Source organism: Kogia breviceps, chromosome 11 (assembly GCF_026419965.1).
Source record: "Kogia breviceps isolate mKogBre1 chromosome 11, mKogBre1 haplotype 1, whole genome shotgun sequence".
Taxonomy (NCBI): Eukaryota; Metazoa; Chordata; class Mammalia; order Artiodactyla; family Physeteridae; genus Kogia; species Kogia breviceps.
This window is the reverse complement of record NC_081320.1, coordinates 36,989,109-37,014,941: the sequence shown is the minus strand read 5'-3', so window position 1 is coordinate 37,014,941 and position 25,833 is coordinate 36,989,109. Positions and strand designations below refer to the sequence as shown.

Sequence of the window (25,833 nt, the reverse complement as noted above, 5' to 3'; positions counted from 1 at the left end):
AGGAGTATGGAAATGAGCTGCTTATTAATCAGGATTTTCTCATGTGCTTTACTTATTTCAAATCACGAGCTTTACATTTTTCTTTCTTTTTTAATCAGACACAGGCAGTTCTGCGACAAGCCTGGCTCGAAAACATTGGTCCAGTTTTAGTGATTAATATGATAGATCTATTGAGAGTGGAACTGAAATTCACCCCACAGAGGCCTATTCTCACCTTAAGAATATTTTAGAACAGGTATTTTATCCTTTACTTCGGTATTTGAAAAATTGTGGCTCAAAGAAGAGTTGTAAGGAAGTTGCTGAGTTGAGTATGAGGCATTGCTACAGAAAATTCACTTACTTCGATTCACATGTGTCACAGTCATCATACCAGAAGAGAGGCAGTAGAACAAGTGTCATCTTAGGAGTCCCCTCCATCTCCTGGCAGCATCCTTGAATATAAAGCTTGGACAATAGGTTTCAATGTTCTCTTGTTTAAAATCCTGTAGTTTGGTTTCACAGTGAAGCAATATTAGGAGATTCTTTGGCTTTTTTTATTACCTGTCTTTAGATGAAATTTTACCAAAGCATTCATTTCTTTATTCAGCAAACATTAAAATACCTATATGTTGAATGAATGAGTTCTTGGATGTTCACTCTGTGCTAAGGGCTATGACTATAAAGACAGGTCAGAGTCCCTCTTTTCAAAGATCTCACAGTGTGGTAGGGGAGACAAACACTTAAAAGAGATATTTGGAGATCAATGAGATAAACCCTGGATGTGATTTGAGAGCATAAATGAGGGATGCTTCACCCAGACTGGGTCAGGAGGAAAGGGAGAGTTAGGAAAAGTCTCACAAAAGAGGCCTTGAGATGGAAGGGAGGTAGTGTTTGCCAGGTAGAGAATTATGGTAAAGTCCTTCAAGAGAGAAGGAATGAGATACACAAAGTTATAAAGGAAAAAAAGCATAGTACAATGTTTCATTCAAAGAACTGCAAATTATTTGCTATAGTTGAAGAATGAGATCCTGTTACGTAGTGGTAAGAGGCGGGAGTAGAAAGGAGTATAGAGTTTAGATGATGGTGCACCTTGTATGCCATGCATGGAGGTTTGAAATGTCTTCTTCAAGACGGTGGAGTACCGTTGATGAGACTGACTTGAGAATATTTATTTGCTAAAGAAAGGAAATGATAAAGGTAGAGCAGTGAAAAAGAATGGATCAGTGGATCTAGTTCCCTGAAGAGATAGTCAGGGATGAGTACAGATGAAATACTCCCACCCTGCAGCACAAGGAGAAGGGCCAGCGGTATTTGTAGATATAGATGGAACTACAGGTTGAATTATGGGGAGCTTGCAGGATTTCTGAATAATAGGTTCCATTTTCTCTCGGAGGTAGGAAATAAGATTACGTACTTGAGAGTGAAAATAGTTGAGGGTTAGAGGTCAGGAAGAGGGCCTGAAGAGAGGGGCGAACAGTTCAAACATCTGCTGTGAGAACTGGTGAGGGAGTTGACTAAGGTTAAAAAGGAAGATTGTGGGGGTAGGAACCATGAGTTCTAGTGACACCTGGCCCTGGTACTGGAAACCAAGTTGAAGGTACGACAGATTAGTGTCTGCTTTCAACTCATGAGCACAAAAATTACCTTTCAAAAGTATTCCAACTTAGCTCTGCTGGGTGCGGAAAGAATGGGTTGATAGCATATAAGTTAATGATTGTTATAAACGTCATCGCCATCCATGTGTGCTTAATATGAGCTCGAACTGTGACTTACGATTCTAGGCTTAGCAAGGGTTAGACACTGTCTCCTGTCGTGGGCGTGCAAAGCATCTGAATGACATTCTGCCATTTTACCATCTCTCCTAGATTAATGCACTCACAGGAACTCTTTTTTACTTCTAAAGTGCTAGAAGAAAGAGCAGAGAGAGACTGAATCCCAAGTGAATCCAAATTCTGAGCAAGGAGAGCAAGTGTATGACTGGAGCACTGGCTTGGAGGACATGGATGATTCTCACATTTAATTCTCTTCAGACCAGGGAAATGTGGTATTTACAAGTGCAATAGATGGGTGGGGCTTTGGGTAAGTGTTTCAATGTAATTAAATCTCTTTGTGGATTTTATATCCAATTTTTAAATTAAACTTTTTATTTTGAGATATTGTAGATTCACATTCAGTCGTAAGAAAGAATACAGAGAGTTCTCTTGTTCCTTTACCTAGTGTCCCTCCAAAGGTAACATCTTGCAGAACTGTAGTGTAATATCACAGCCAGGATATTAACATTGATGTAATCCATCACCTTGAAGAGACTTCCTGTTCCACTAATATAGCCACACCCACTTCCCTCCCACTTCCAACCCCTCCTTAATGACTGACTCTTCTCTATTTCTATAATTTGTCATTTCAAGAATGTTACACAAATGTAATTGAATAATATATAACCTTTTCTGGATTGGATTTTCAGCATAATTCTCTAGAGACTTATCTAAGTTGTTGTGTGCATCACTGGTTGGTTCCTTTTTATTGCTTACTACTATTCCATGTATGGTTGAACCACAGTTTGTTTGACTCTTTACCCACTGAAGGACATCTGGGTTTTTTTCTAGTTTGGGGCTACTATGAGTAAAGCTTCTATAAGCATTCCTGTGTAGGTTTTCATGTGAACATAAGTTTTCTTTTCTCTGGGATGAAAGCCTAGAAGTGCATCAGCTGAGTCCTAGGGTAGTTGTATGTTTACTTTTTAAAGAAACTGTCAAACTGGTGTACCATTTTATATTCCCACTAGCAAAATATGGTGATCCAGTTTCTCCATATCTTCACCCTCATTTAGTATTGTCACTAATTTTTTTTCTTTTTTCTTTTTTTAGCCATTCTGATAGGTGTGTACTGGTATGTTATTATGGTTTTAATTCGCATTTTCCTAACAGCTTGTGATGTTGAACATCTTTTCATGAGCTGACTTGTCATCTGTATATCCTCATGGGTGAAATGTCTTTTCATGTCCATTGCCCATTTTGGTTTTGTTCATGTATTATTGACATATTATATTGGTTTCAAGTGTACTACATAATGATTAACTATGTAAACTAAGTAAACTGAGTAAAATTATTCCTAGGCGTCCAGCCAGCTGTTCCCTTCCCCCTCAGCCTTCTGGGGTTCAACGTTTTACTTCCATATTGAACGTTTTAAAAAACAATTCAGTCCTGAGGAAGCCCACGGAGCTCATATCCCAAATCTGCATCATTATTGGTGGTAATGCAGACACTGGTCTTCTAGTTGCAAAACAATTACTAACTTGATAAATATTAATAGAGGGAAGATTTGCTAAGAACTGTGGAATCAATTCTTTCATTTGCCTTCTTTCACAAATATTTTTTTCCACACATATCAGTACTTGGTCACAAGAACCTAATCTAGGTATTTCCAGCTTGCAAAACTCTTTAGGAGGCCAAGGGAGTGAGGTAGAGTTAAGAAAATCAGAAATGTTTATGAGAATAAGGTGTAACTTTGTGGGTGTATTCATACAATGGAATATTATTCAGCAATAAAAAAAAAAATGAGGGCTTCCCTGGTGGCACAGTGGTTGAGAATCCGCCTGCCAATGCAGGGGACACAGGTTTGAGCCCTGGTCTGGGAAGATCCCACATGCAACTAAGCCCATGCACCATAACTACCGAGCCTGTCCTCCAGAGCTCGCGAGCCACAACTACAGAACCCGCATGCCACAACTACTGAGAGCCATGTGCCCAGAGCCCTTGCTCCACAACAAGAGAAGCCACTGCAGAGAGAAGCCCGTGCGCCGCAACAAAACCCAACGCAGCCAAAACTAAATAAATAAATAAATAAAATTTATTTTTAAAAAAGAATGAATGACTGATATACACAATATGGGTGAATCTCAGAAATATTAGGTTAACCAAAAGAAGCCAAACACACAAGATTACGTATCGTATGAAGACAAGAACAGATAGTACTGATGTGTATTAATGGAAATGAAGAAGTAGTTGCCTGGGAGGAGAGGGAAATTGGTTAAAAAAGAGGCAAGAGGAAACTTTGTGGGGGATGAAATGTTATATACCTTGCTTGGGATCACGGTTACATAAGTGCATACAATTGTGAAAACTCATAAAACCGCATGCCTGATAGCTGAGCATTTTATTGTACGTGAATTATACCTCAGTAAAAAAACATTTTTTTAAAGAAATGCACGTATGTCCTGCCTTGAATCGTCAAGGTGTCTTTGTGAAATGTGACAGAGTAGAAAGAGTTAGATTTGGAGACAGACACACTGGGCCCCAATCCAGCTGAAGTACCTTGGGAAAGTCACTTAGCTTTTTTAAGTGTCCACCTCTGCAAGTAAAACTAATCTAATTTACAAGATGGCCATAAGGATTAAATGGAAAATAATAAACTTAGCTCTTTTTTTTTTCCGGTATACGGGCCTCTCACTGTTGTGGCCTCTCCTGTTGCGGAGAGCAGGCTCCGGACGCGCAGGCTCAGCGGCCATGGCTCACGGGCCCAGCCGCTCCGCGGCACGTGGGATCTTCCCAGACCTGGGCACGAACCCGTGTCCCCTGCATCGGCAGGCGGATTCTCAACCACTGCGCCACCAGGGAAGCCCAAACATAGCTATTTTTAAAATTTGTTTTAAATAAACTGTAATCCTAGGGGGCAACTACAAATATATTCCCTTCTCCTTTGCAAATGATACCGTTTGCAACTTTGGACAAAAATTCCTAAATCAAAAGGAAAACCGGGAAAACGATTAAGTTAAATCAGTCCCTCTGTGAGGGAGCCTGTGGACACAGCTGGTAACTGTCAATTACTTGGGATTATTACAAAAAAATCTGGCACTTTCTATGCTCATATACAAATGTGTCATCATCGTGTCCTACCTTATCTTTTTACCATGTGTCAAAAGTGAAGGGAAAGGCTGCTTAGAATGGGGATTAAAGAAAAAAACGCTATAATTATTGGAGGGGGTCAGCTTCAACGTTTCTAAAGGAAACTCCCATTTTCACCTTTCTAGATGTCTCCAGGACAAATGATGTATGCAGTTTCAAGACTAATCTGAAGTTTAGATTCAGAATTCATGGAAAAGTAAGAATGGAATTGAAATGCAACTTTAACATTTCTGCTTAATTCCTGCTCCCTGCTAAACATCTTTCATTTCTCGGCCTGATCCACTTTGGAGAAATAGAACCCATTAGGGCATCCCCTGAGAGACCCTCCACTCTTGTCCTGTTGGCTCTGCTTGGAGAGTCCTGAGGAGCCAGCGCACTGCAAAGGATACCTCCAGCTTCTCTCTGAGATTTTTCTGGCAGATCCAGCTGGTCCGCAGTAGCCCCTCTCCCAGGCTGTGGTCCAAGGGCCCCATTCTGGCTGCCATTCCCACCAGTTATTACAATAAGCTAGTTGAAGGAAAAGGAGATTTAAAGGACTCCCTTGCACTGTATGGTGGCTTATTCTCAGTGTGCTACTCAGAGCACCAGACAGGCAGCTAACCAGAAAACAGCTGGCAGTGGTCTTTGGCCAGGTTGTCTCCAGCCCCTCATCATTTCTCATCCAGGGGGCTGTCGTGACATTCATTCCTTTCCGTAGAGACTTTCTGGGAGCTTAGTAGCTGGACACATTGTTCTGCCACTTGCGGCCACTTGGGAGCCCGAGTTCAGAGACCCCAGTGCGTAATGGCCAATGGGCAGGAAGTGAGTGAGGCCTTCTGTGAGCACCTCCAGAAGCCAATGGCTGGGTCCAGCCCTGTAACATCCGGGACTGTCCCTTGAGGTGTGTGTAGAGTCACTCTTCTTATCTCATCAGTACCAGGTTTTGGCTTGTTTTAAAATGCATAGTCATTTGGATTTAATAACTCAACCAGGAAGATTTGTTTAGCATGTACCGTACAAGGCACTCTGCTAAGTGCTTTATGTGGATCACTTCACAGTCACCTATGAGGTTGATGTCGTTCATTTTCTATCTTACAGTTGGAACAACTCCCCTAGGCCTCAGTGTTACAAGGGCCAGAATTCAAATTGATAGTCTGATTTCACAGCTTGTGTTCTTAATCGCTACCCAAATCTGTTTCTTGTACTCACAGTGTACCTTAAGAGCACAGTGAAGCTCATTTCATGGGTTTACCCCGCAGATAAGGCAGTAGACCAGATCATGAGAGGCACAAGTTAAAAGCACAGTTCCTTAGACTCTACCCCCAGGGGTAAAAGCATTACTAACCTTTCTGTGTCACAGACAACACAAATCAATGGTTTTAAAAATGTCCAAAGTCAAACTCATGATCTCCACCAAATCTGATCCGTCCCCAGTGTTCCAGATCACATTGACAGCATCCTAAACTCCCCCCTTCCTCTCACTTCCATCCTTTCTTGTCAATTTCCCACTGTTACCAATGGAGTCCAAGCCATCATCATTCCTCACTAGGACCACTCCAGGAGCCTCCTGAGTTTTGTCTCTAGAGTGCCTTGTCCAGTCTATAAGCACAACCATCTTTGAAAACACAAACTCATGGGACTTCCTGGCAGTCCAGTGGTTAAGACTTGGCCTTCTAATATAGGGGGTGTGGGTTCGACCCCTGGTCGGGGAGCTAAGGTCCCACATGCCTCGCGGCCAAAAAACCAAAACATAAAACTGAAGCAATATTGTAACAGATTCAATAAAGACTTTAAAAATGGTCCACGTTAAAAAAAACCTTAAATCCAAAACACAAACTCATCACGATGCTCCTCTGTTGAAAAGGGAATCCTCTTGTACTTTTGATGAGAATGTAAATTGATACAGCCACTATGGAGAACAGAATGGAGGTTCCTTAAAAAACTAAAAATAGAACAAGCATACGACCCAGCAATCCGACTACTGGGCATATCCCCTGAGAAAACCATAATTCAAAAAGAGTCCTGTACCACAATGTTCATTGCAGCTCTATTTACAATAGCCAGGACATGGAAGCAATCTAAGTGTCCATCGAAAGATGAATGGATAAAGAAGATATGGCACATATATACAACGGCATATTACTCAGTTATAAAAAGAAATGAAATCGAGTTATTTGTAGTGAGGTGGATGGACCTGACGTCTGTCATACAGAGTGAAGTAAGTCAGAAGGAGAAAAACAAATACCGTATGCTAACACATACATATGGAATCTAAGGGGGAAAAAAATGTCATGAAGAGCCTAGGGGTAGTGTTAGAAGCCAACCTGGAGCCTCTGTGCCATGACAGGGTCATAGAACAACATTCCAAGACAGCGCTGCAGGGCAGTGCTGTGCCCAGGAAGCTGACTACATCTCTTCTGAGCTGTTTTGTCATTTTGTGCTTCTGCCTTGAAAAAGTATATGGGGGATTTGCCCCCTGTCCCAAGCTTAACCGTGTAAAACATCCTCTTCCCTGTCCCAAACCAAAACCTACGAATTGGGACTTTTTAACAACACCCCCTGGCTGGTGGGAGAAAAAAACAAACAACCTGGAAATGTAGGGTTGTTTCTATGGAAAACACCAATAATAAAAAAAAACAATGGCCCTACATGGGAGTAATAAATGATTATGGGTATTGTTGGTTCTGGTATAAGGATAAATTAATCATACAGAGCCAACTGCCAACATTGGAGAATTGGTGACTCGTCCATTCAGACAAGGCTTCTTGCCCAGAAAAACACAGTGATAGATTGAATTGTGAAATATATTGTAGATAATTTAGGGATACATTGTTAAGACTTGTCCATGCGGACCTCTGCGATACACAGGAAAGTTCAGGAAACTTCCTCCTTCATAATTTCTTTTAATGGCTTGTTACATATTAGCTTGGCTTTGTTATTAGTACAGATTGAACCTACTCTAAGAAAAAACAATGATGTTTTGAGAACCTTTAGAATTATTTTAAAAGTACATATAGAAATATTAGGTACAATCTATTATAAATATCTTCTGAGGTTTTAGCTACGCACCTGATGATGTAATGACTTAGGGTATATAAATCTGACTGTGAGAAAATAAAATATGAGACCATGCTTGCACATACAGAGTGTTATTGATTTATTTAACCTCCCCTCGCCGACGCTGTCCATCCCTCGGGTATTCCTGGACCTGCAGGAGCCGGACTCCCGCAGGGTAGGACGGGACTAAAACACAGACCTACTAGAGCATGGACTTGAGGATATGGGGAGGGGGAAGGGTAAGCTGTGACGAAGTGAGAGAGTGGCATGGACATATATACACTACCAAACGTAAAATTGATAGCTAGTGGGAAGCAGCCACATAACACAAGGGAGATCAGCTCAGTGCTTTGTGACCACCTAGAGGGGTGGCATAGGGAGGGTAGGAGGGAGACGCAAGAGGGAAGAGATATGGGAACATATGTATAGGTATAACTGATTCACTTTGTTGTAAAGCAGAAACTAACACACCATTGTAAAGCAATTATACTTCAATAAGGATGTTAAAAAAAAGATGCGGCACCTCTATACAATGGAATATTACTCAGCCATAAAAAGAAACGAAATTGAGTTATTTGTAGTGAAGTGGATGGACCTAGAGTCTGTCATACAGAGTGAAGTAAGTCAGAAAGAGAAAAACAAATACCGTATGGTAACACATATTTACGGAATCTAAAAGAAGAAAAAATGGATCTGAAGAACCTAGGGGCAGGGCACAAATAAAGAAGCAGACGTAGAGAATGGACTTGAGGACACGACGAGGGGGAAGCGTAAGCCGGGACGAAGTGAGAGAGTGGCATGGACATATATACACTACCAAATGTAAAACAGACATCTAGTGTGAAGCAGCCGCATAGAACAGGGAGATCAGCTCGCTGCTTTGTGACCACCTAAACCGGTGGGATAGGGAGGGTGGGAGGGAGACGCAAGAGGGAGGAGATATGGGGATATATGTGGACGTATGGCTGATTCACTTGTTATAAAGCGGAAACTAACACACCATTGTAAAGTAGTTATACTCCAATACAGATGTTAAAAAAAAACCTTCCATGCCTTCCCTTTCTTCTTAAGACAAAGGTCAAAATTCCTGGCATAGGGACTGTGTCTATCTTGTTCAATTTGTCCCCCAATGTCTATAATAATGCCTTGCACATGGTAAGTAAGTGCCCAGTACCTATTTGCTGCCTGACCGAATACATGAGTGAAAGAATAAAAGTCCCTCCGTGCTTGGGTCTCAGGCTGCCTTTCTGCCTCATTGCTGTGTCTCCCAGCCTGGTTATTGGATCTCCATCCACAATAGTCTTTTTCGTCGGTTTGATATACCGTTCTGTCTCCTGACTCGTGGCCTTTGCACATACTTCTTCCTCTCTTTTCACTTAGTTATTCCTATTCATCTATTTTCAGGGAAACCACCTAGGCCCCAAACTAAACCAGACCCCTGTGCTATATGTTTTTCTATTTCCGTGTCATTCTTCTGCACAGCTCTTACCACAATCTGCCTGTCTTGCCCACGTACTGGACCATCAGTTCCAGGAGAGCAAATCCACAGCTGGTGTGCTTAAGTTATCCCCAGCACTCAGCACACTGATTGGCCCATTGCACACTCTAAAAATATTTGTTGAATGAATAGCATAGTGCCTAGCAGATAATTGACCAGTGATGCTGTGGAAGGAAAATACTGCACAACCTAAAAGTCGAGAGGTATGTTTTATTCGACAGACATTCTGAGCACTTCAAGCTTGGGACATAGCATCCCAGATAATGTTGAGAAACTGTTCTGAAGTGGCAAGGAGCGGATTGGGGAGCCACGATATATAGGAGTTTCTGCAACAAAAGACCAGGTAGTTGGAACATGAAAAGATTACTGTTAATTAAAGAAAACCAGCTATCTCAAGTTAAGGAATTTAGCGCCTTTGTCTGTAGGGGAAGAAGCAAGAGTCTGGGCTCACTGAAATCATTCCTTTGATGTGCACCTCCACTGCCTGGGGCCAGTGTCCTGTGCTGTCTCATCCTGAGTCTCCTCCGGGTGGTGCACCGTCAGGGCAGCCATGTGATGGCTTGATGGCTGCAACATCCTTTGTTTACTGATATGGCAGGCAATATTTTAGCTCACAGTGGCAAAATTCACAGTAAAAACAAAGAAAAAAACAAACCAAGACAAAAACCAAACAGTAGTAGCACTTACTGAGCACAAACCTGTGAGGCAGACACTATTATCAACCTCATTTTACTGAGGAGGAATCGGAGGTGTACATAATGTTGTCCAGCTCACTGCTCTGTGCAAATGCCCACCCTGGATCCATGATCTGTGCCTTGGAGGAGAAGTGGGAGGCATGGTCACACGGTGAAACAAAGGAGATGCCTCGGAACACGTTCTTAGAAGAGCCGTGGGTACCGTAGGCACCTTGACCTGTCTTCCAGTGCTGCAGGCACCTTGACTCTGGCATGAGCTCTTCCTATCCTTCAAAGGAAGAGCTTGTGCAAGAGTCATCTGTCCCTCAGGAAGCAGCAAACGGATGCTAGAATAACTAGGAGGGATTTGATCCAAGAAAACTGGTTTATGTCAATTCTTGATTCTCACAAAGTGAGAATTCACATTGGGAAGTTTATCCTTATTTATTAAGTACTCTCAAGCCTTTAGCCACTCCTAGAAAAAACAGAGTCATACACTTTTATACCTAGAAGAAACAGTAGAGATCATCTAACCCTAGATCCCTCTCCATCAGGGGTCCTTCACATTTCAGTGCCACGGAGCCCTCCGTAGTCTAGAGAAGCCTATGGCTCCCTTCTCAAACAAGGGTTTTAAATCTATAAAATAAAATATACTTGATTACAAAGGAAGCCAATTAATTATATTGAAATACAGTTACTGAAGGAGTTTTAAATGTGATGTAGTAGTAAATTTGCTTCTCTATTAACACACTAAATAATAGGATCTACTAGTACCATTGACTTTGAAATGGTGATGAATGTAATTGCTGTTTTGGATGCCTACCACAATTTTCATGTCATGTGAAAACAGCTATGATTTCTATTGGTAACAAAATCACAGGTATTGCTGCTACTCCTACTATATGTTGTGGCCTGCATTTTTACAACTGAAGGCAATACTCAATTGCCGTTAGAGCTTAGTGACAATGAAGATGTAATCCTTTTCCCATCCAAGTCCATGGTTCCCTTGGAGAACCATGGGGCTCAGGTTAGGAACCCCTACTCTGCAGCATCCTGGTGGCAGCTCGAACATCTTGAGTAACAGAGCACTCAATATCTCCAAGGTGTCCAGTTCCTAGTTCAGTCTCCTTTAATCATTATGAACTTTAGGGTGAGATAAATCTAGAAGCAGTCCCAGCTTTGCTGGCATGTTAGTCATGTGACCATAGCTATTTAACCCTGTGGACATCGGTGTCTTCATTGTAAGAATGGGAACAAGATGACAATTACATTAGAAAATATGCAAATGTCTCAGAGCACAAAGAGCACATAGGTGATTTTAGCAATATTTTCTTCCCTTTGGTTTCAGTGAGTTGAAACCCACCTTTTTGAAGTTTCCACCTAATTTTGCCCTAGCTCTCCTCTATGAAGCCACACAAGTCATGGCTCCTCACATACTTGAAGACGGCTCTATCCCGCCCCTCTATTGGCTGTCTCCATGTGGTGATTCTGTTGCTTCTCTGAGTAAAAGCAACTCTGAGCATATGGCTGGGAGTTATCTGTGCTGCTGCCCATTCCCAGAGAGACGTGTGAGGGCCCTGAAACAGTCATCATGTTAGGATCGATTTTTCCTTTGGAAGGCACTTCCTGTAGGATCTGTCCTACCTGTCTTTACTAAGCTCCTGTACTTTTTTGTTTAGGTGGTTCACGGGCACGTGGTCAGAGTGCTCTGTGTCTTGCAGTGAAGGATTCCACCGTCGGCAAGTGACCTGTAAGCGCACGAGAGCCAATGGGACTGTGCAGGTGATGCCTCTGAGAGCATGTGCCCCCAGAGAGAGGCCTCTGGGAAGAAGACCCTGCCCAGTCACCCGTGTGTTCAAGGGCTTATTGAACCAGGGAACCAGGGAACGCTGACCAATCCAGTGTTTTGAAAGTATGATCATCTAGTATAATCATCCAGTCCCCGTGGTCAAACCCATGCATCAAAACAATGAAATTTAAAAAGAGACTTCCCTGGCAGTCCAGTGGTGAAGACTTCGCCTTCCAGTGCAGGGGGTGCGGGTTGGATCCCTTGTCGGGGACCAAGATCCCACATGCCTCGCGGCCAAAAATACCAAAACATAAAACAGAAGGAATATTGTAACAAGACTTTTAAAATGGTGCACATCAAAAAAATAAAATACACCCATGCATCAGGGCCCCTCCGCACGGGGGAAGAGGAGAGCCCAACTGCTGCGTGACAGTCATGAAACTCAGCTGCACAGGGACCTTACCACACCGCGCACAGGCTGGTTCACGGGACCTTCTTATCCTCTTAAGGGCCTCTCTGTTGTCGTTAACACAGGCTGCAGGGACCAAAAGTTCCCCTCGGCCCTTCTGAAAATGTTCGGTAATGTTAGTGCAGGAAGGTATTTCACACTTTCTGCATTTCTGCCCTGCAGGGCAGCAGTTGTTGCTGTTGGGAGTCATTGTGCTAATTCTCTTAGGTCATTTTTCCCTTTAGTTGTTCTGATTAACTCCGAGCACTACATGGTTACACACTTGTCTAACTGGAAAATGCACAGCCCCAATTCTGTGCAGGGAAGACGCAAAGCAGAGTGTGATACATCCTTCTGGAGCATCAAGTTTATTAACTAGAATTGGAAGAACCAAGGAGTTCTTGGAACAAGAACTATCCCTCCCCCACCAACACGGAACACAGAAGACTGGGGGAGGGGAGACGTGCCACAGGAATGACAGTCCAGTCTCTGAAGTTTCACCCAGGTGAGGGTTGAGGGGCAGACCTGCAGCCACCGTGGCCTCTCTGTTGCCCTGGCTGCTCCGGACCATCCTCTGAGCTGGCCAGGGTCTTGGATACGATGCTTCTGAAGGCCGTGCAGAGAACACAGTCACCTTCCACTGGACCGGGTCCCAGGGAGCGCGGCGGCCTGACCTTCCTGCCTCGGTCACCCATGGGGTTCAGATGGGCTCACTTTATTACGACGCCTCTTGCTGGGCAGCTGGCAACAACCACCAAGATGCCTTTTTAAAAAGTTCCAGACTGTCCCAGCCACCCCTTGCTTTTTCTGGCTGTGGCCAAAGGGAATGGATGAGGACATACTCTCAGGCTGTGCAGCGTGGGAGGACCTTCCAGTGTTGGACACATGCAGGGGGCAGCTGGTTCCCGCTGGGGCTCCAGTCCTGCTGCTGGTGCAGGGGTATGCTCCAGGGCCACACTGGTGGGCTGGGCTGGGGGTGGCAGTCCTTGAGTCCAGGCTGGGTGGGGGACAGGCAGGCTCACTGGTCTTCTGCCCTGCCTGCTGGTCTTCCTGCTCTTGCATATTTTCTCCCTGGTGGAGCCGCCTGGTTTCCAGGGTGGACAACTCAGGGCTTGGAAAAGGCTCGAGTTCATTGCCACTGAGGTCCCCGGAGGAGAAGGGCCCTGCAGCTATGATGGAGGACCCCACCATTGGTTTCTTGGAGCTCACACTGCCTTCTCCTCCGTCCTGGATCTCGTCCCACATCGAGTCCAGAATCCTCCTCACTGTCACCTCCAGGTCCTCTTCACAGGGTGGCTGGAGTGGCTTCTTCTGGCCCATATTCACCCATGGGTGCTTCATGAGGTCAGGTAAGGTGCCTCTGTCACTGGGCTTGAGGGAGATCATTTTTTGTAATAAACTCCTTATCTCCACAGACAGGTAATTTGGAATGGGATATTGCCCTTTTAAGATTTGCTTCCGCAGCTCCTGCACGTCTTTTCCCACAAAGGGACTGGACCCAGTTACCATGTTGTAGAACACTACTCCCAGGCTCCACACGTCCGCCGCAGGGCCGCTGTACCTCTGCCCCAGCAAGAGTTCCGGGGCAGCATACGCGACTGTGCCGCAGAACGTGTCCAGTTTCCTGCTGTCATCACACTTGTTGCTGAAGCCAAAGTCTGTGAGTTTTATATTCATGTTGGCATCAAAGAGGAGGTTCGGTGGCTTCAGGTCCCGGTGCACGATGCCCCTCTGGTGGCAGTGTTGCAGAGCAGAGACCAGCTGCTGGAACGGGCCTCGGGCCTGTGCCTCTGTCATACGGCCATGTATGTTCAAGTAGGTGTACATGTCCCCACCACTGAGGTACTCCATTATTAAGAACATTGTCTCCTCCGTGTCAATCACCCCCAGCAGTTTTACAATATTGGGGTGATTCAGAGCCTTCATACTGTGCACTTCCCGGAAAAGTCGCTGCTGGAAAGTTGAGAAGCTCCGACGCCTCTTTTTAATGACCTTTACAGCCACCTGTCTCCCGGTCAGAATGTGCCGGGCCAGCTTCACTTTAGCAAAGCTGCCTTCGCCAATGGTGTGGAGGATCTCATAATCATCAATATGAGCCTCCTTGTCAGCACAGTTGGCTGTGAGGCCCTGCATACTTGTGACCTAACTACACTGACTGACAGCACTAACTAGCAATGCTAACTATCCTAACTAACAACGCTAACTATGCTAACTGTGCCAACAGCGCTAACTACTACTAACTACACTAACTATGCTAATAAAGTATTAACTATACCAACTATGCTAACTATACCAACAATACTGACTATGCGAACTGTACTAATCTAGCAATACTAACTAAAATTAAGATAAAAATGAGAAAAAGAAGAAAGGAAGAAAGCAAAGCAGAAGAAATGGAAAAGAAACACCAAAAAATTGAGAAGAAAAAATTTAAAACTCTTAAGAAATAATAGAGAGAAAAATAAAGAAAAATGAGAAAAAGGCAAAGAAGAGAGAAAAATAAAAAGGAGTAAAGAGAAAAAAAAAATCAACAAAATGGCAGAAACAAGGAAAAAACAAGGTAACTGTGGGTCCAAGGCCGTCAGGTCACCAAAAGCAGCTTCCTGGGCTCTAAGGACCAAAAACCTGGTCCCAGCTGGGCTCCTATAGGGCTTCTGTGAAGTTCATAACAGTGGTGCACTGTGAGGTCAGAGCAAGAAATGGACCCATCAAAGCTGGGGATAAGCCACAGTGGTTTTCTCACTTTTTGAGTTCAAGGCCCCTTTACACTTAGGAAAAAGGATCCCAAAGAAATTTTTCTTTACTTGTGTTATTAGATATTGGTATTCACTTTGTTATAAATTAAAATCTGTAGGATACTTCAGTGGCCTTTTTATTTCTAGTTTGAAAATGTGTAATAATTTTAAAGACCTCGTAATGTCTACACTTGAAATATTCAATTCCTTTTCCTTAAATTCTGGTCTCAAAATATGTTACAACTTAACTGACTTCACAATACTATACAAAATGTTCTGTTGCATAAGACCCGATAAGGTACGTTATGAAAGTCTATGAAGCTGAGAGAAGAATTGCCGGGAAGGTCATGAGCAGATTTCTCATCAGGAGCCTCGGAGGCCAGATGGCATGGCTCAATGTACTTGAAGTGTTGAAGGAAAGAAACCGTCAACAAAGAATCCTATATCTAGCAAAACTTTCCTTCGAAAATGAGGGAGAAATAAAGACGTTCTCAGTTAATCAAGAGTTGAGAGAGTTTTTAACCACCAGACCTGCCTGCCACAGGGAATTCTTCAGGTTGCAGTCAAGGACCCTGGACAGTAACTCAAAGCCTTATGAAGAAATAAAGACCTCTGGTAAAAGTAGATAGACGGGTAATGAGAAAAGCTAGTACTATCATAACTTTGGTTTGTAGCTCCACTTTTTGTTTTCTATTTGATTTAAGAGACTAATATATAATAAAACACACACACATACAAATCATCACCTTGTTTCTAATACTGTGTTTTTTAATTTGGGGGAAAAGTCTGATTGGTCTCTAAGATGAATGTATGTGTCTGACCTCAAGGATTGCATTTGGAAATCATAGTGTCTCTGTCTCCAGTACAAAGGTTAATAACCAAGGTCGGGTACCTTTGAATGCAGCAGCTCAATAACAAGCCACAAGATAGATGGATTTGAGGCAATAGGGACAAGAGCAGACTTCAAGAAAAGGAGCAGAGGAACACTAGTAATATGTGCACAGAAGTCTCAGAACCGGTATTCCAAATACCACCTTGAATGCTATTATAATAAAAAATACCTGGGAAAAACTGCTTAAGAAATGTGTAGTAGACCCTGTCTTAGTCTGCAGGGCACCATAAGAGAAAACCATAGATTGGGTGCCTTAAACGGCAGAAATTTATGTTCTCCCAGTTCTAGAGGCTAGAAGTCCAAAATCAAGGTGCTGTCGGGGTTGGTTTGGGTCAGACTTCTCTTTCTGGGGTCAGACTTCACCTTCTAACTACATCCTCACATGGCCTCTTCTCCATGCACACACACACAGAATTCTGGTGTCTCTTCCTCTTCTTATAAGGATACTATTCCTGTCAGATTAAGGCCCCACCCTTATGGCCTCATTTAACCTCTAACCTCCTTAGAGACCCTATCTCCAAATACAGTCACACTGGTGGTTAGAGCTTCAATATATAAATTTTGAGGGGATAGAAACGGGTCCATAACATTATGCCCTTTGGTCCCCCCAAAATTTACGTCCTTCTCATGTGCAAAATACACTCACTCCATCTCAATATCCCCAGAGGTCTTAACCCATTCCAACACCGAATCCAAGTCCAAAGCCTCATTAAATTTCACCTGATCAGGTATGGGTGAGAAATGACACATAAAATTAACCATCACAGAACCTATAAAGAAAACTGTAACACACTGTTGAAACACATAAGAGAAAAGTTGAACAGTCCATTCCTTTAAGTGAACTGAAACATGTAATTCCAATTCAGATTACAGTAGAATTCTTTTTTCGGAACTTAACAATAATTTTGACATTCATATGGGAGAATGAGTGAGGACAAGTAATTTTTAGAAAAGCGAATTACTAGAGGTATAGAAAGACTTTCCTTATCTGATGTCAAAGCATGCTGCAAAGCTGTTGTAGTAAAATAGTGCAGCATTAGTACAGGAATAGACGTGAGTCATGGAATATAATTAGAGTACAGAAACAAACCCATGTAAAATGAGTTTAAAGTTCAAAGGCAGCTCATCATAGAGGGAAGAATAGTTCAAAAAAAATAAATAGTATAAAACTACAGAAAGTTTTTTTTCCCAGACATTAAAGATCTAAATAAATGAAAAGACATCCTATATTTATGGATCAAAAGACTTAATATTATTCAGATGACAGCACTCCCCAAGCTGATCTACAGATTCAACACAATCCCTTTCAAAATCCCAGCTGCTTTGCAGAAATTGACAAGCTGATCCTAAAATTCATGTGGAAATATAAAGGACTCAGAATAGCCAGAACAATCTAGAAAAAGAACAAAGTTGGAGGGCTCAGACTTCTCAATTTCAAAACTTACTACAAAACTGTAATAATCATGAGAGTGTGGTACTAGCATAGCATAGACACATAGATTGATGAAAGAGAGTTGAAAGTTTGGAGATAAATCCATGTATCTGTGTCAACTGATTTTCTGCAAAGGTGACAAGACCATTCAATGGGGAAGGAATAATCTCCTCAACAAATGGTGCAGGACAACTGAATAGCCACATACAAAAGAATGAACTTGGATTCCTAGCCTACAACATATATAAAAAATTCAGTCAAAATTTATCAGAGACCTAAACTTAAGAGCTAAAACAATAAAGCTCCTGGAAGAAAATGTAGCCATAAATCTTCATGCTTTGGATTAGGAGATGGTTTCTTAGATATGACACCAAAACACAAGCTACAACAACAACAAAAATAAATTGGACCACATCAAAATTAAAAACTTTTTTTGCTACGAAGGACATGATCAAGAAAGTGGACAGCCCACAGAGTGGGAAAAAGTATTTTAAAATCATATATATGAAAGGGAACTTGTTTCTAAAATGTATAAAGAGGGCTTCCCTCGTGGCGCGGTGGTTGAGAATCCGCCTGCCGATGCAGGGGACACGGGTTCATGCCCTGATCCGGGAAGATCCCACATGCCGCAAAGCGGCTGGGTCCGTGAGCCATGGCTGCTGAGCCTGCGCGTCCGGAGCCTGTGCTCCGCAACGGGAGAGGCCACAACAGTGAGAGGCTCGCATACCACACACACACACACACAAATGTATAAAGAACACTCAAACTCAATAATAAAAACACAAATAAACTAATTAAAATATTGAAAAGGATCTGAATAGACGTTTCTCCAATAAAGACTTACAAATGGCCAATAAGAACAGGAAAAGATATTTAGCATCATTAGTCATTAGCGAAATGCTAATCACAAAGAGAGATAGTAGCAAGTGTTGATGAGGACATGGAGAAATTGGAACCTTAATACTTTGCAAACGGGAATGTAAAATGGTCTAGCCACTTTGGAAAACAGTCTGACAGTTCTTCAAAAGGTTCAATGTATGGGTTACCATATGACCCAGTAATTCTACTCCTAGGTATGTAACGAAGAGAAACGAAAACAGGTTCACACAAAAACTTGTATGTGAATGTTCATAGCAGCATTTTTTATAAGAACCAAAAAGTGGGAACAACTCAAATCAAACCCATAATAAAACTTCAGAAATTGGAAATAACTGACCGATAGATAAATGTGGTATATTTGTACAATGGAATATCATCTGGCCATTAAAAAGAATAAAGTACTAATATGTATTACAAGGTGATGAACCTTAAAGACATTATGGTCAGGGAGGGAAGGCAGATACAAAAGACCACATATTGTATGATTCTCTTCATACGAAGTGTCTACAATAGGTAAATCTCTAGAGAAAAAAGTAGCTCAAGAGTTAGTTGTCTAGGCCTGAGGGGGAGAGGCCATGGGAGGAATTGGGAGTAGATGCTAAAGGGGACAGGGTTTCTTTTGGGGATGGTGATAATGTCTTAAAATTGATTGTGGTGATGGTTGCACAACTCTAAAAACCATTCAATTGTATACATTAAACAGTGACTTGTACAGTATGTGAATTATATCACAATAATGTTAGGAAAAAAAAAAGACTGTATGAGGGAAATTGGTCAACTAATGTAAGAAAAAAAAGTAAAATGAGAGCCCAAACTCACATACATCACGCTCATCAGAATAAATTCTGACTTGATTAAAGTGCTCAGTGGAAAAGTAATTAAACTGGACTGGACAGGAAAGACCTTTTCAAGCATAAAACAAATTACAAGAAAAATTAATAGGTGTTATGAGTACAGAAAAATTTAAGAACTGCATGTCAAAATATGTTTTTTCTGTAATTGAACTCACCTCAACACAGAGCCTTCATTTTTGCTCTGAGCAGGAAAACCCAAACCTGCCCATGGCTTATGGTTTTAAGCACAGTCATTTCTGAACCTAAGCCTGGTCAATTACAGACAGATTGGCCCTGTCCTTTCCCCTTCTGCCCACACGTGGTCTAAGTTTCTGCGGGAAAAGAGGAGGAAAGGAAACTTCTGGCTCTGAAGGAGGCCTGTCTGGTCCTTAGAGCTGGGCTTCCATCCTCCCTAACTTCCCTTGGGGACAGCTGACCCCCTGTAGCTAGTCCTTAGCAATGCCGCCACAGCACATGGTTTTGGAACCCCAGAATGAATGAGCTCACAACGTTGTTTATACTGCATTGTGCTTTTGTTCCAGTGTCCTGGACGTTGCCTGGGTCGAGCTGTGAGGATGCAGCAGCAGCATCATATAATTTGTCAACACCTCAACTGTTCTGAGTCCGGCTGTGATGACAGGAGGTACCGGCCCCGCCCTAGGGCAGCACACAACCTCTGCCACCTCAGTAGTGACTATGATCGCCTGAAAGTGGCATCATCTGTCCTCTGTACCACCTCTCATAATGGACAGTTACTACTAAATTATGATTTCTCATGGTGCCATCCTCAATAGTATGTATTATACCAAAATACGCATTAACATGTACTATTTATCATTACAAATTATTTGGATGTTCAACATACAGAGACACCCCAAAGAGAAAGGAAAAAGTAGCATTGAGAATAGACAGGTATCTTTCCCTCTATATACAAAGCTGATGAAGCCTAATAATATTTCATTTAGGTTTACAGATTATATCTGTAACCTAGTGTTTTCAATGAACTATTTTATTCCTTTGTTTAGAAACTGTTTGATTAGGACGTTGGCACAGAATAACGTCCAACGTTATTAGCAGAGAATAAAATTTACTTTAGCAGAGAATAAAATTAACATTTATCTCGTTAAGGGGCTTACACAAGAAAAAAAATGCTTCCCTCTTTTATAGAAGTCTGAGCTGACAGATTATTTAGGGATAGAAGAACTTTGTTCCCTGAGGTCACTCAGAGGTCACCCAGACCCCTTCGGTCTGGCGACTCCACCACCCCAGAGGAGCGTGCTCCAGCCAGAGAAAGTGAGGAGAAAGCCAAGAGGGAACACTAATGGGGAAATTTGGAGTTCTACCACTCTATTCTTGTGTAACCTTGGACTACCTAACCTCCTGATCTGCACAGTGGGGTGTCCATGTGAAATTCTGGTTTGGAGGTTTGTTTGGTTTTTTTTTTAATTGAAGTAGAGTTGATTTACAATGTTGTGTTATTTTCTGCTGTACAACGAAGTGATTCAGTTATACACATACACATTCTTTTTTAAAAATATTCTTTTCCATTATGGCTTACCATAGAATATTGAATATAGTTCTCTGTGCTATCCAGTAGGACCTTACTGTCTATCCATTATATATACAAACGTACATCGGCTCACCCCAGCCTTCTACTCCATCCCTCCCCCAGCCTCCTCCCCCTTGGCAACCACCAGTCTATTCTCTTATGTCTGTAATTCTGTTTCTGTTTCATAGACAGGTTCATCTGTGTCATATTTTAGATTTCACACATAAGTGATATCGTATGGTATTTGTCTTTCTCTTTCTGACTTAACTTCACTTAGTATGATAATCTCTAGTTTCATCCATGTTGCTGCAAATGGCATTATTTCATTCTTTCATATGGCTGTGTAGTTTTCCATTGTATATAGGTACCACATCTTCTTTATCCATTCATCTGTTAGTGGACATTTAGGTTGTTACATGTCTTGGCTATTGTGAATAGTGATGCCCTGAACATAGGGGTGCATGTATCTTTTTGAATTATAGTTTTCTCCGGATATATGCCTGGGAGTGGGATTGCTGGATCATATGGTAATTCTAATTTTAGTTTTCTGAGGAACCTCCATACTGTCTTCCACAATGGCTGCACCACCTCACATTCCCACGAACAGTGTAAGAGGGTTCCCTTTTCTCTGCACCCTCTCCAGCATTTGTTATTTGTAGACGTTTTAATGATGGCCATCCTGACTGGTGTGAGGTGGAACCTCGTTATAGTTTTTATTTGCATTTCTCTAATAATTAGCAATGTTGAGCATCTTTTCATGTGCCTATTGGCTATCTGTATTTCTTCTTCTGACATATGTCTATTTAGGTCTTCTGCCCATTTTTGGATAGGGTTGTCTTGTTTTTTGTTGTTGTTGTTGAGTTGTATGAGCTGGTTGTATATCTTGGAGATCAAGCCTTTGTCGGTCACATCATCTGCAAGTATTTTCTCCCAGTCTGTAGGTTATCTTGTTTGCGGGAAGTTTTGATTAATTGGTTTAGTGTGAAGCACTTAAGCAGCCTGGGTCATAGAAGATGCTCACTCTACGGCTCTTCCTTCCTCCTCCACATCCTGAGTATTGCTGGAGAAAATGAGATGACCTTGACAATTGGCTCTGTTTCTACTTTGAGCCTTCAGTACGGTTTGACAATGTAGGGTCAGCTGCATTTCCTATTCCCAAAACAATTCCAGCCAGAACCATTCTCCTCGAATGGAAAATGTTTGGAACAGCTGCCCTTATTCTCAACAGAAAACCCAGTTTCCAATTTTGTTCGGAAGATGGGAGACCACACACAGATTGATATGTATCATCCCAGATGTTTTACTTTGCACGCTCAAAGATATATTTATATTACAAACACCTACGTGGTTTGAGCTTTCTTTACAACATACTGGCTATATTTTTCTGAAACTTGTTTTTTCTACTTATCAATACATTATAGACCTTTTTCCCATCCGAGTACATGAGTCACTTTATTCTTTTGAATTGCTGTACTTGAATTACCTCACTCCATTGCTAATGGACATTTGATTGTTCCAGTTGTTTCCCTATTACAAACAAATGCTGCAGTGAACATCCCGGAACATCTTTATGCACAAAGGGTAATATTCTTATGGGATAAATTTTAGATATGGACTTGAATTGACAGTAATGCTCATTTGGATACTACTAAATTACCATCAAAATGTCTATACCAACAATATATGAGAGTCCCCCTTTTAATCAACTTTATATAGGTTTTCAATATTTAAAAAATTTTGCCAATCTGATGGATGAAAAAATATATCTTATTGTAATTTGTGCTTTTCTGGTTACTTTTGGCTCTTTGTATTTTTTTCTCCAACCCATCCACTTTTTTCCATCTTTACCACCATCACCCTTGGCCAAGCCATCCAACTGGTCTCCCTTCATCCATCCATGCTCCTTTCCAACCCAGTCTCCCTACTGCAGCCAGAGTAATCTTTTCCAAAATGCAAATCTGATCATACCACCACCACACCCCGTCTCCCTGCTCGATTAACATCACTTTAGAGGCTTCACTTGCTCTTAGAGAAAAGGTTGACTAAAATCCACAATGTGCCCTATAAAATATTGCAAGGTCAAGTCCTACTTCCCTGCACAGCCTCATTCGAGACCTCACTCTGTCTCACTCTTTGTGTTCCAGCCACTGTCCTTCTTTCAGTCCCTTGGATATGCCATGAACTTTCCAACCAACACAAGAAGCAAGAAATAGAGAGGATAAAAGGCACGGAAGGATCTATCAGGAGGATATCTGATTAAGTGGGATTTTAGAGAAAGAGATATGGAAATGAAGTGAAAGGGCAGACATAAAAGAAGTAATAGAAGAAAAATTCCTAGACCCTGAAGGGGGAAAAGAGTCAAGTTGCCTTTCATTTTCTCTATGGTTTCTGCTTCCTCCAGGGTTGGCTGTTCAGCTTTTAGTACTAGTGTCCTAGTACTTTTCTTTCATGCTGTTAGTTTTCCCCAAATATCTGGTGGTTTATGGAAGAAGGACTAGGTTAGTTGAGAGAGCTTCTGTGGGTTTCTTTTGCAGTTTTCTGGCCTCATTTTCCCCCACAGACCTCTTCTGCTGACTGGGCATGCTTCCTGTGGGCTCGCTGAAGGTAGGTGAGGTACTAGATCTCACTTTACAATGCAGTGGGCTGGCTGGAGACCCCCAGTTGCCATAGTAGGGCCTCAGTAAATATTAGAGGGTGTGTTACAAGGAGTAACATTATTAGTGGCCACTGGTAGAGAATCAGTGGTGAGCAGGCCATCTGCTAGCCTCTATTATTGGCCCTGGGAAGGGTTTGGGAGGTGTGGCTTCCACTGAAAAGAGTTATAAAGGGAGTGAGAATTATCAGGGTAAACTAGCCCACATTATGGCAAGAAGACAACACAGGGATCTGAGGACGTGCTGGAGGACCTAGAGAGTTTGTTCCCCAAAGAGGTAATTCCTAACCTCTGCCATGAGTCAGAATTCCCTGGGAAGTGTCTTGAAAGATTCTTGGGCCTCAAGTGGCCCTTAATGAATAAGAATCTTTCAGAGGGAGTGGAACCTGGCAATCTATATCTCTTTTGTTCGTTTGTTTATGTTTTCTTTTGTTTTTAATTCTTTCATAATCTACATTTTGTTAAAGCTGCCCACATACCTCTGATAGTAAGCCAGACTTGAAATCTACTGCCCTACAGAATCAGTAGTTCTATCTTGCTGATGATGAAAAGGGTTATTTGAGGTAGGAACAGAGCTGGACTGAATAGGCATGAGAAATTGAGAAAGACTAGTAGAAACAGGGTTACCTTATGATTTCTGCTGCCATGTCTACTTTCATGTTTTACACAGAAAAACACGAGTTCCAATTGTGTGCACAGTGTTGGTGCCCAGACTGTGTCCCCCTAGCTCCGGCCTCCCCATCCCCATCCCTGCCCGGAAGGAGGGGACACTCTCTGCTGGACTGACCTTGCACTCTTTCGCTGCATCCTCAATGACCAGCCTCCTGAGTTTCAGCATCTGCCTTGGTCTCTAGCTCCTTGTGCCTCTCTCATCTTTCATGTTTAGGAAGCTACATAGTTTCTTCTGACTTCCCACCGGCCCTGTCTTCTAACAAAGCAGAAAAAGAGGCTGTATTAGTTAAGGTCCTTTGGGCTGGAAACAACAAAAGTCAACTTGGAATTAGTTATACAAAGAGGGTGGGAAATATCTTATTAAGATAGGACCACCATTCTCACATAGAACAATTTGGCATCTTATCAAACGTTTTCTTTGAGTATTCTTGGACTATTTCTTCAACTGTTCTCAGTAGAAAAGCTGATCTCTGCATAGGGGATGGCTGAAGAGTACTCAGTCTCTGCCCTCTTGTCCAAAGCAACTCAACTTCTCGCCCCCCTGAGGTTCATACCCACTGGAGAAAACAAAAACCCTGCAGTTAAGCGGACACCCTCATCCCTTTTCCTCTTACAAGTCTTATCAACAGCTTGATGGGACAGTATTAAGTAAACCCTTTAATAGAGTCTCCCCCTAACTGGCTAATCAAACTATTGCTTCCAACTATGTGTAATAGTCTCTTAGAGAAGTTCAGGTGATCAGAATTTTCTCCATCTAATTACATTTCCAGTGATGTTTCAACACTCCTTACGGATTATGTGCACTGATAGGGAGCCTTTTATAGGAACACAAAAATGTCTCGATCCAAAGGGATAATGCCGTGACACCTCAGGAAGGACTGTAACCAAGAAATGAGGAGGAGTTATTTCTCCTCTCAGCTCTGCAGCTCCGTGTGTGTCTGCTTCACTCTTTGTTCTTTCTGAATGTTATTTTACTGTACTTCTCTGGCCCATGTGGCAGAGTATGGCCACCACTACTCCAGCCTTCAGGTTTATATGTCTTGTTCCAGCAACTTCCAGATTCCTGGGAGAAAGACAGTGATTGAACTAGCTCAGGTTAGGGTCCTCTTCCAGTCATCTTAGGGGACGGTGAGACATTCTCATGTGGTACAAATACATCAGTTCCAGGAGCCCTGCCTTAGGGAACAAGAGCAGATACCCCAAAGTGGGTGCACTAAGGTGGCTCACCATCCAGGGTAAATGTCTTTTCAAAAATCAGAGGGGATTCAACAGGCACATGAAAAGATGCTGAACATCACTAATCATCAGGGAAATGCAGATCAAAACCAGAATGAAGTATCACCTCACACCTGTCAGAATATCTGTTGTCAAAAAGACAACAAGTAATAAATGTTGCTGAGGATGGGAAAAGCCAACACTTGTACACTGTGAGTGGGAATGTCAATTAGTGCAGCCGCTATGGAAAACAGTATGGAGACTCCTTAACAAGCTAACAAGAGAACTACCAGATGATATAGCAATTCCACTCCTGGGTATAAGTCTGAAGAAAATGAAAACATAAATTCAAAAAGATATAGGGACCCCAATTTTCAGAGCAGTATTATTTATAATAGCCAAGATATGGAAACAACCTAAGTAACCATCAACAGATGAATGGATAAAGGAGATGTGGTACATATACAGTGAAATATTACTCAGCTATAAAAAATGAGATTTTGCCATTTGCAGCAACATGGATAGACCTGGAGTGTATATATGCTTAGGGAAGCAAGTCAGACAGAGAAAGACAAATATCATATGCTGTCACTTATATGTGGAATCTCAAAAATAAAACAAATGACTCTAACAGAAACAGACTCATAG

At 42.2% G+C, this 25,833-nt stretch overlaps 1 long non-coding RNA gene across 3 annotated transcripts in view; it reads right to left on the bottom strand.

Moving 5' to 3' along the window:
- Nucleotides 1-25,833, bottom strand: part of LOC131765454 (uncharacterized) — a 61,994-nt gene that overhangs the window by 16,081 nt on the left and 20,080 nt on the right. Inside the window, exons 6-7 of one of the 3 annotated variants that reach the window (XR_010835469.1) lie at nt 24,086-24,226; nt 20,685-21,705 (exon numbers count right to left, since the gene is read on the bottom strand). This is a non-coding gene — a long non-coding RNA (uncharacterized lncRNA). The other 2 variants (XR_010835471.1, XR_010835470.1) reach the window with 2 other exon arrangements.